Source organism: Hypanus sabinus, chromosome 17 (assembly GCF_030144855.1).
Source record: "Hypanus sabinus isolate sHypSab1 chromosome 17, sHypSab1.hap1, whole genome shotgun sequence".
NCBI classification, from domain to species: Eukaryota; Metazoa; Chordata; class Chondrichthyes; order Myliobatiformes; family Dasyatidae; genus Hypanus; species Hypanus sabinus.
In genome coordinates this window covers 59,159,726-59,172,049 of record NC_082722.1, presented here as the reverse complement: position 1 = coordinate 59,172,049, position 12,324 = coordinate 59,159,726, and the positions used below count along the sequence as shown (strand labels likewise).

Genomic DNA, 12,324 nt, shown 5'->3' with positions numbered 1-12,324 from the left:
TGGCCTGTAGGCGTTCAAGCGGAGAGCTAAGAAGTGGGATCAGTCTGAATCAGCATGGGTATAACGGGCAGTATGATTTCCAACTAGCCAACAGAGTTCTGTGCTTTAACAATAAAGCTCTTTACAAATGCACATTATGTTAATTTTGCATTTCCTCAAAAGCTTTTGCCACCATCTTGAAAATCACTTCCGTAGAGATTAAAATCAGAATTGATGCCAAGGACTGCATAATTAATAGAGCTATTTTCAGTGCTTTTAGATTTAAAACATTTATGAATACTGCAAGAATGCAAATGAACTGCTCTATGCCAACATTTTGCTTTACACCTAACAATCACCAATGAAAACACATCCTCCTCTTGAAGCCTTGTTTACATTTCCAGAGTCACAGCGATAGAAATTTGAACTGGCACTGAGACAACTGATTAAAATGCAGGATTTTTTGGAACATTAACCAAAGCCGTTTTAAAGGCGAGGTGAAGTGGGAAATTAGTCCTTGTTCTAGCATATGAACAATTGACACAGATGAGAGATCACTAAACGGAAAAATCCTTTCAAATGTCTTTGCTCCTATTCAAGTGCTACAAGGTGATTTAAAATCTGTTGCAGGTGTTAGTTTTTCCTATCATTCGGCTCATTCTGTTATAGTTCAAGTGGTGGGACTATAGTGAGAGCTGTAGTACACTTTGTACACAAGGTGAGAGAAGAATAACAGTGATTAAACAATAAAAATGCCCAAACTGTGAAAGATTATCTGCATAATACACACAAAATGCTGGAGGAACTCAGCAGGCCAGGCAGCATCTAAGGAAAAGAGTAAACAGTCGATGTTTCAGGCCGAGACCCTTCATCGGGATTCAGGATTAGATGGGCAGGTAAGGAGATAAGCTGAGAGAGGGAAACAGGAATGGGGAATGATGGAGTTGAGCGGGGCTGGGCAATTACCAGAAATTCACGAGTACTTTTGCTAAGCCATCAATATGAATTGTAAGTAGCTTTGCTTGCAGCATCGATTCCTATGTCAGGATAGTATGCAGCTTGTGCTCCGAGGTACACACTATCCTGAAATGGAAATGTATTACTGTACTGTCATTAGATAAACAGCCTGGAACTCCCTTGCTAATGGTTTTGTCTGTATGTTCACAAGTCAAAGACTGCAGTCCTAACCACTATGCTACCGGTGGTATGAAGGTGTCATGGTTAGCGCAATGCCCTAAGCTGCAGGCAACCCGCGTTCAATACCTGCCGCTATTCTCCACATGGTGCTCCGGTTTCCTCCCACAGTCTAAAGATGGTAGGTTATTGTTCATTGTAAATTGTCCTGTCATTCAGCTAGGATTACATCAGGGATTGCCGAGGCAGCTCAAAGGGCCAGAAAGGCCTATTCCGTGCTTTATGTCAATAAATAAGTAGACTCAAGTAGGCAGCTCCCCACCGCCATCTTGAGGACAACTAGGAATGGGCAATTAAATCCTGATTCAGCCTTTGAACCCCGTATCTTGAATGAATTATGAAATAAGCCCACTATCCTTTCTCACTACTTCCACCAAATGTACAGATATAGTATATGCTAACCATTCAACAACATGGGCTCTTATCTCATTATAAATAACCTTTTTTGCGGTAACTTTTCAAAATCTCCCTCTACATATTATATCTACTGATGTCTCTTGATTAACTTAGATTGGTATTACAGTAAAGAACTATTAAAGTTGCCAGACATGATTGCTCATTTATGAAGGCATACTTATACACTTACTTGGTTTCATCAGATTGTGACTTTCCAAATGGTCTGTCAGTACCTCTTTAATGATTTGTTCCAATAATTTTTCAAGAATAGATGTGAGCCAGGCTAAGATTAGATACTAACCATGATGCCGTTTACCTGCTTCTTGTCTCCCACCTTTTTCTGAATAAGTATTTCCTGAGTTTTTTTCTAACTCTACAGAAGTCCTTCCCAGAAATAAAATATTCCCTTCTCATTTGGGATATTTTCATTGGGAGTGAAATTTTTTTATCTCCTTAAATGACTGTCACGGCTTGCCTATTGACTCAGTTCCCACTTCATTTGCACAGTCCAACTCTATTCTCATTTCTTTTCTTTTTCCCCTCTGTTTAGCACAATTATTTTAAACCCGTTTTTCATTCTCAAATGTTAAATTCTGCTATGCTAAAATCATTATTTCCTATGAGATCCTTTACTTTGAGATCATTTATTAAACCTGTCTCATTGTACATTACCAAATCCAAAGTGGCCTAGTCCCTGGCTAGCTCCATAATGTGATGCTCTCTAGGAATCTATTCCAGGTGCATTTTAAGAATTCATTCTCATGAACATAATTTTCAAATTGATTATTCCAATTCCCATGAAGATTAAAGTCACCCATGATTAATCCTGTTTTCCAATCCTCATTATTACTTGATTTATATCCCCACCAACAGTTTGGAAGGATTGCAGACCCAAGATACTTCCAACTTATGTTGGTTTTAAATGTTAGATACTTTTCATTAAGCCAGACTTAGCGGTACAATAGGTTTAAATATATTTTGCATATCTAATAGGTGAGCACATAGTACATTTGCGGTTCACAAAGAAAAAATTTTAGTTTGATCAGTATTTGTTGTACTTGAGCATGCTACTGTAAGAATACATAGCGCCTCCAATATGCTTAGAAAGCATACATCAAAATGTTTCCTGCAAGACTTCGCTCATTCTTCATCCTTAATCACTTGACAGAATATGATGTAGTGCCTTAAAAGTGATTTGTTGAATGACATTTCTGATGTCATGACAATTCAAAATCAACTTTTCTTTAAACCACTTCCACAGTTAAGGATTCCAGTCATGTAGCAGGTGGATATATATCAATAAACGTGTTCCCTTGGTGTTAGGTCTGAGCTTGTACTTCACTTTAATTTTCTGCTATTGAACATTTCTTCAGGCAATTGTATTAGTAATTTGACTATAAATGCACCATTTTGCACTTCTCTTAAAGGTACACGACCTTTCACTGAATTTTTCATCAAGCTAAATATATTTACCAAACAGATCTTCATTCGCCATATTTCACTGAGGCTATAAATCTGAAAACCTCCGTGGACACCCAAGCCCACAGAGCAATCGAGCTCTTTGTCCTTATTGGTATTAAAATTGAATTTACACTCAGTGGACACTTTACTAGGTACCTCCGGTACTTAATAAAGAGGCGACTGAGTGTATGTACGTGGTCTTCTGTTGCTGTAGCATATCCACTTCAAGGTTTGATGCGTTGTGCATTCAGAGATGCTTTTCAGCACACAGCTGTTGTAACATGGGTTATTTGAGTTACTGTCGCCTTTCTGTCAGCCTTGAACCCGTCTGACCATTCTCCTCTGACGTCTCTCATTAACAAGGCATTTTTGCTCACAGAACTGCCACTCACTGAATGCCATTTAGTTATTTGCGCCTTCCTTTGTAAACTCTTTGTTGTGCATGAAAGTTCGAGGAGATCAGCAGTTTCTGAGGTACTCAAAACACCGTGTCTGGCATCAATCATCATTTCACAGTTAAAGTTATTAAGATTATATTTGTTCTCCATTTAGATGTTTGTTCTGAACAATAACTGTAGCTCTTGACAATATCTACATGCTTTTATGCATCGAGTGGCTTGCACATGATTGATTGGTTAGGTATTTGAAATAACCTAATAAAGTGGCCACTGAGTGTAGATCTGGTAAAATTTAAACTAAGCGTTGGGAAACAAATGTGCAAATGACATTCACTGCTGACAACACCTTGTTTAATTAGCAGGTAATCAAAAATGACCTGATGGAGCAAACTAGTCAAATTGAATGTGCCTTGACTTTCTGCACATGAACCTTGAGCAATTTTTGCCAAATTGAAGGTATGTTTCATTTTCTCTTTGTTTTCACTTGAACAGATTTAAGACTTAGAAATAATTCAGATTGGCCTTAACCGTTTTATTTGTGCATATGTATTCTGAGCAATAATTAACCTGAGAAACTTGAAAAGACTTTTTGTACCCAATAGTACAAAGGAGCTAACTTAAAAATGTCTAATGTAGTCACTAAAACAGAGCCTTCAGTACCCTATTATTACAACAGTTTATCTTAATTCTTCATTTTGAGAGGCTAAGTAATCATATAATTGTTCAGTATGATAGTGTACTCAATGTAAACATACAACACTATTGCATATTAGTGGAACAATCAGAAAGTCAGAATGTTTTATTGAATGAAGTTGAAGCCTACAATCCATTGGGCAACAGAGTGAACAAATTCTTATAAACATTCAAGCTTCTTCCCTGTTAATTCCTTGATTTTTATCTATCCTATTCTCAGAGGTAATAAGTTTTCGGAGATGAAAAGGAAAATCAAGAATAAGGAGCACTCCAGGCTAATTATGCTGAATGTCAATAGCTGACACCATTCAGGTCATCTGATGACACTTGTGCTCATACAGCATGCATGCTGAATCTAAATATGTTTAACAATCCAAACTTGCAAAACATGCTATCTTTAATAAAAGTCAAAAGAAATTGAACTTTCATGAGACAATCTTATCAAAATGCAAGAGTAATCCAATTGCATGAGAATTCTTGAAGCCATTCTTGAAGCCTGGAAAAAACCTTGTGCAAACTTTTGAAGTTTTACTGCGGTTTGTCAAAATGATTATTACTGCTTTCTTGTTTAACCAGCTGGCCATGCACCTCATTTCATGCCTGCACCCCTTCTTCACCCAACTAACCCCAATCCCAACTTTCTCAACTCCATTACCACAGCCCTTCAGTCCTTCCTCAGATGTTATTTTTCATATATTCCTATTCATAATCAGTGGTTGAGATGTACAGCCCTCAGGTGAGACCAGCAAAACCAACAGGCAATTTTATAATGATCAACATCAACATGGAAGCTGATCTCAAACCTTACAAGTTACATTATTTGGGTGTCACTGGAAAGGCCACCATTTATTGTTTATTTCTACCAGCTTTTCAGAAGATAATGGCAAGTTTCCTCATGGAACTGCTCTGGTCAATGTGATGAAGGTAATGGAAGTCATCCAACAAGATTATTTGGTGGGATGTTCCAGGATTTGGATTCAGTGTCAATGAAGGAACAGAAATCTATTTCCATGTCAAAATGGTGCTTGGGTGGAAAGGAAATTCGCAGATGGTATATATACAGATTAAGCCCTTCTTTGTTGCAGAGTTTGAGAGGGGTTTTCAAATGTATATTTTCTAACAGGCTCTTTAACATGCAAAGCCTAATTGCAGCACTGGTGGCACTGATTAGAGGTCAGTAAACCCTCTTCAAGGCAGAAATTGAAACCAAGAGTCTTCCAATCTGTTCTACTTGATTTGGTTGCCCCAAGTCATTCTTTCATGGATGTGAATCCGGCCAACTGATAAATGCAGTCTGAACAATTACTGAAATGATCATCTTCTTGCTGAAAGAGCTAATTACTGTTTATTCTATAATTTAGATTTTCTCCAGAGCAGAGCTGGACCATATTTTTCTGGCTGAAGATTTTCCCACCACAGCAATTCACCCCTGACCACAATTCATTTTCTGGCTTTGGTGTAACATGCATAGTTTTAGCAGTTTTCCCAGACAGCACCCGGGAGCTCAATTTGCATTGACTGATTACCGGACATCTCTGTGGAACGTTGCAACTGGTGCGGTAGCCTTCATGTGGATTTACAGATCTTGTTCTGATATTACGGTGAAAATAACAGTCAGTTGTGAATGTTACAAAAAGAGCAAATAGGATGGCAACTTCTGGGAGCTGTCTTATAGTGGATTAAATATAGAAAACAAGAATTCCCTGTTCCTCAAACTTGGGTATTTACGTCAAATAATGACTAATCTCAGCAGAGAAAGATTTAATTGTGTCTGAATTACCATCAAATAATCTCTGACATGATTGCTTTTTAAGTATAGATTTTTATTCCTACAGATTTTATTATCTTCAGAATTTAGATTTGTTTGCATTTTACATACTCATATTTTAATCCTCTATTTCTTTTCCTGTTCCTGGGTCAGGTTCTGAAAATCTGGTCAAATAGGCCCATATTGGCCACAGGGGACTCTGAATGCAAACCTCAGTGCAAAATGCCAGAGAAAACCAGCAGACCGGGATATTTCTAAGGAAACTCTGAATCACTACTCATTATGGAAATACCATTATATTTTTAAATTACAAATTGTTTAAATGATCCATATATATTATCTACTTACATTCAATCGCCCCGTATAAAAACATCAGATGGGAAAGATTTTAAGCTAATTTACACAGAAATAAAGACTAGGCACCTGCAATATAAGAGGCCTGAAGCAGAGGCACAGGGGAAATGCTCTCTTCATATATTAGCAGGATGATATTAGTAAAACTCAAAGCTGGGGTTAATGAGTTTCAGTTCATGCAACAATAAACCAATCATACTCTGTGAGATATTGGAATAAAGACCTTTTTAATTTGGGCCTTTGGCTATTTGATCACAGCAGAAGAAATATTGATCAAGGAGTATATGAGAGTTAGTAAAAGTGAATGAGTGATATTCTCATCTTTACACAATGTAATACAAAGTGAGTATTAATAATTTGATGGGCTGGCTTGCAAAATAAACAACTTAATGAAAGCAAAATAATGGAATCAGAGAAAATGGAATTGAAACAGCAGGAAGACACAACCTGGGTAAAGAAGCAGACATAAAATAACAGTAGAGGTTGCAACTTTGCCTGGAGTTGTAACAAAAATACCATTCCTATCATGTCTGTTGCTTCAAATGGCAACACTGTTAATACTGCAAGTCGTAATCTTTCTTTCATACCTCACTACATAAACTCTTAAGTACTGCAACTACTTTGGAACAGTCTCCTGAATGTTGTGCTTTGTTAATTGTCAAACGTATGTCCGTAGAGAAGTTCAGTACCAGTAACCGAATTCAAAACGGTGTACAAATCTATGTTAAAATTTGTGGATGCAGTTGGAATATAACCTTGCCTTGTAGCAGATTTACTGAAACATACGACAACCAAGAATTCAGCTACTTTTCACTTTTAAACAATAATGACCTTTCATTGATTCAGCGATGTCATTCTATTACAAATACAGCTTTCAGTTTTAGCAGTTACTTTCTATATTGGCTAGAAATCTTGACAAATATAAGCTATTAAGTGTTATGCCACATGACCTTTTTTTAAATGTCACACCATGCTGGCTTTCATTTCAGTGCATGTCATGACAGAACTAATTTTGGTTCTTCAATATTTTCCAACTGCAGATGTGTCATATATTATCAGAACAGTGATTGAAAAATCAACGCTAAAATGGAAATACAGAATACTGCAAACCCGTAACCCTAGGCTAATCACTATCACTTCATATCTATTTATATCTTATTCAGTTTGTCACATTCATATAAAGGTTAATATTGGGATTTTTGAATTCCACCAGCATCGGTCCATCTTAAGAGCTGCCACATGCTGTCAATCAGGCATCTGTCAGCCCAAATATTGATTAAAAGAGATGAAAACCAAAGCAAATATGAGAGCAGGATATCAGACGACAAAAAAAGTAATAAGACAGGCAGAACTACAGTAACAATGGAAACTTTGCTATGTTAAAGAAGTCAATGTATAGAGTGACAAGGTGTGAAGGTTACAGTGAACAGTGAACAATAAGGTGGTTGTCTTATTGCTACGATAGGTGAACTCCAACCAAATAAAAAATGGCTGGAGTCGCTTAGCGCTTTCATGCAAGGGTGCTTATTCAGTGTGTCAAATATCAGACTTACACAAAATAGCACAAATAGGGAAACCTGCCAATATTTGCAAGGATATCTACCAGAAAACACAATCAGTAACTCTATACTGTTTCCATTGTGAACTCCTGACAACCTCATCTTTCCCCTACAGAGAGCAAACCTGTTTTTTTTTTAAGGGGCCAGGATGTATCATCTTTGATTACCAACAAAGTTAACTCAAGACAACACATAAATTAGAATATGATGCACCCCACAATGTAGTTACAATCATACTACAAAATAAACAGAAGCACCTATCTTAAGTATTGTATACAAACAACATACACAAATTCCCATTACTAAAAAAAAGGAATATCCCACTGTATATGGCAGGAAAGACACCATAAATTCAAAATCTTTAGGACCCATTATGAAAATATATGGGAAAGACATTGAAGTATGTACAGTCAGCAAAACAACAACAGAATGACAAGGCAATGGGTGTGTGTGTGTGTGTGTGTGTGTGTGTGTGTGTGTGTGTGTGTGTGTGTGTGTGTGTGTGTGTGTGTGTGTGTTTATCAAGTGCTCTCCCTCACACTTATCAAAAACTTTTCATTGACAATGGTTTCAAACACCATTACAGCATTAGTAAAAAAAATATGCCTTTATCATCAGATGTAGTCATTAACTATAAATGCCTTAAATACAATAAAATAATTCAAACACGAGGAAATCTGCAGATGCTGGAAATTCAAGCAACATACACAAAATGCTGGTGGAACGCAGCAGACCAGGCAGCAGCTATAGGGAGAAGCGCTGTCGATGTTTCGGGCCGAGACCCTTTGTCAGGACATTATATTAACATTTGTCTTATTACTTAAATTCAGACACCTTCTCTGCCCCCATTCAAACAAATGAGGTAGCTATCATTATGACATTCAGCCCCACTACAGTGCAAGCAAATGGCCTGCTGCTAGCCACTCAATGGGCAGAGCTGGAGGTCAAATGCACCAGATCTAAACATTGATACATTTAGGATTTCTCCAGCAGTGTCATAATGGACGGATATCACCCAGTTAAGCATTTCTTGATTCCTTTTCTGCATAGACTTTTAACAGGCAGATACCAACCTGTTATCTGGTGTAAATTATCCTCACTATAATGTAGAATTTCATTCTTGTTAAGTACAGGAGGAATGCATATTATTAGGGAAACAATGATATCAGAGGACTGTCAGTCTAGTTTCAGCAAATTGCCAATGTGACAAGGAGAGCTTGTTGAACAAGAGTTGAATGAAAAGCAAGAAATTCTTTAAAGAGGTAACTCTTAACAGGTGATGATAAATGTAAATCTTGAATCAGAAAGCAAAACTAAATAAAACTTTCCTTTAGCAGAATTGTCAAATGCCAAAGGGCTAGATTTCAAGTAAGGTTGGGGGGGGGGGGGAATCTAGATTTCAAAAAGGTTCAGAGGGGATCTGCAGAAAAAAAAATCAGGGTGTGAAAAGAATCTGAAACACTGCCTGAAGAATTGGTAACAGAGATTCTCACATTTGAGAAGCATCTTGAATTGCCAAGACATAGGTTGCTATGGATTAAGTGGTGTGTATCGTACTTTTGCACAGTATATATAGCTGTGTCTATGACTGTAGACTTTTGCAGTCATGGGCAGGGCAATTGCAATACCAAGCTTTTATGAATTTGGATATCATGCTTTCTCTTGTGCATCCATAAAAACTGGGGAGATTCAAGCAGGACATTCAAAATTCCTTTAGCCTCCTGAGGAAGTAGAGACACTGGTAAGCTTTCGTGAATTGTGATAATTTAGGATGAAGTAGAAATAGATGGAAGTTCCAGACATTGGGCAAATAAATTAATTTTTGAACCTGTCGAGGTTGCATGCCATGCATTGAAACAAGGAAGAGCATAGAGTGTCACTCTCTTCTAGGCCATTCCACCTCACCCTTCAAGTCCAGATGAAAATTTAAACTGTTTTCAAATCAAACAAAAGCTACTCAGAGCCAAAAAAGGCAAACAGCAGAAGACAGGAAAATAACATCTGGGAGATAACCAGACAAAAACAAAAGGACATATCACTAACTACCCCAATTAAATCAAAAATCAATCTGTTGGAAGAACTCAGCTGGCCAAGCAACAACAGTGGGAGTGAGTGGTGGGGTTGGGGCTAGGGGGCAATTGTCAACGTTTTGAGTTGAAACCCTGAATCAAGATAATAACAGGACCATACTGCAGAGGTTTTACCCAAAACTTCAATAATTCCTTTCCACACACTTTCTCACCCCACTGTGTTCCAGAATTAGAAAGACTGAATCAACCATCTTTCACCTCTTGTGTTCCACAATTAATTTTGCTCACTCACAAAAGCTGTAATTTTGACTGATATGGGTAAAATTCTAAACAGCAGGCACGGGATCTTCTTCAGATATTTCAATGGGAAAATACCTCCAGCCTCTATTCGAGATACCTACGTGGAACGCAAAACAATATCATAGTCATTCTGCTCAAAATTAGTCTGTTCATGACTCCTGCCCACATCGAGCCCTTCAGCATCCCTTGTTTAATTCTTCATGTAAGGATATTCCCTAGGTTTCAATGCCAGTTGGTGATTTAAGTACCATTCTAGTTAGTGATCCACAGAGAAAATACTCTTACACAAGTAATTCTGCTCAATGAATAAAAGAAACCTTTTTAAAAACTCACATGAATTCCTTTTATGTTTGACATTCAGAAATAGACAACTACTTGACCTAAACTGTTGAGAATAAGTGATAGGGCACTACATGTATGATCGCACAATTACACATATTCTTAAATCTTGAGCATTACACAAATAAACATTATTTTTACAGCATTATGTGACAGGAAATCATTGAAGCTTAAATATAATTAATGTCTTAATTCTAATTGATCTGTAAACATTAGTTACAGTCAGGATTAAATTTTATTATATGTTACTGAATTATTTCTTGTTGGTCCTGATGAACTTTGTTTGATGGGCAAAACGACCCATGGGACTTCATAGAGGTATTATGAATCAAAATAAACAAAAACAGAAAATGATGGAACCATTTGGCAAGTCAGGCAGCATGGTCAGGTAAACTTCTCTGACTATAGACACTGTCTGACCTGCTAGGTGTCTCTACCAATTTGTTTTGTAGATTTTCCAGCTGCAGCAGCTTCTTTGACTCCCCAACAAAAATTTGACATGGAGCCACACTCAACAAAAAATGATGAGGAAGATAAACAAAGTTTAATCAAAGAAGGAGGCCTTAAGGGGCATTGTGAGGAGAGCTAATGACTGGAGAGGTTTAGATAGAGAATTGTAGACCTTAGCTTCTTGCCAATTCTGATGCAGAAAGAGTTAAGGTTACTTGCTAAAAATTGTGTCTGGCTATTCCAGCTTAGACTTTGGTCTGCAGTGTCAAGTTTATTCTTGTGCATTTGTAGTTTGTTTTTCATCACACAACAACAACCCAATCTGTAAGCCATTGTTGAGAGCAGACTATTAACGTTGTTTTCTTCTATTATGTTCTTGATAGTTGGCTGGTCAAAGTGCTAATTTTCAACTATCACACTGCATTTAAAGTGGTTCAGATGTGCAAACCACGTAATTGGCAATCTTTGAGTTGCTTATCAATAATGATAGGTATGGGTTTTAATTTCACGGGTTCAGAGGATTCTGTTGCACCTATGAAGCTAATTTTCATCCAGCTGGCGGTCCCTCTGAGGTCACTGGGGTGTGCAACAAACCAAAAATTTCATTGAAGCATATCATTTAGGCTTTTTTTGTTGATGTTAATATTTTGAAGGCAATGGCTTTTAATTATTATGAATAGATGGAGTATTTGCCATGTAATGGCAAACATGGATTTTAGTCCATGACATGTTGGGATAATTTTTTTTTCCCATTTCATTGCATACTTCAGGCAGAACCATCTAAAATATGCTCTGTTTACTTGTTGTGTATCAGGATTAATTTGAAATGTATGGAATTATTCTGATTTAAATTACTGATGAATAAATGTGAACAGAACGCTAAAACGATTCTGTTCCATCCCAATCCAGACATCACATCGACCACATTCCACCTCCACTCATCCTCAGCTTTTATGTCTCTTTCCCACCTCAGATGACAATGAATACACTAACAGAGGGAAAGTGTTGAATATTAATAGTTCTATATAACCCACATACTGTATATAACTCGATGTATTTTCAATTGGAAGGAGCAAATCCTGATGGCCTTCAAGGGCCTGCAGTAAGTTCATGCCACATCTGCTGTAAAGAAGATATAGAGATACAGCAGAAAAATAGGCCATTCTGGCCCAATAAGCCTGCACTGTCCAATTACACCCATATGTGTATACAACTAATCTACCAGTTCATATGTCTTTAGAGTGTGGGAGGAAAACAGAGCATCCGGAGAAAACTCACATGGTCACGGGGAGAACGTGTAAACTTGGAGTGCAGCAGAATTGAGGGAAGGTCGCTGGTGCTGTGATTGCATTATGCCCAGATCTCTGCCTTCAAGTCTGATGACAGAAGATCTCTGAGAGCAG

The 12,324-nt window shown here is 37.5% G+C and overlaps 1 protein-coding gene across 1 annotated transcript in view; it reads right to left on the bottom strand.

Moving 5' to 3' along the window:
• Nucleotides 1-12,324, bottom strand: part of cdh13 (cadherin 13, H-cadherin (heart)) — a 1,114,907-nt gene that overhangs the window by 488,628 nt on the left and 613,955 nt on the right. The gene's annotated exons all lie outside the window — the stretch shown is intronic.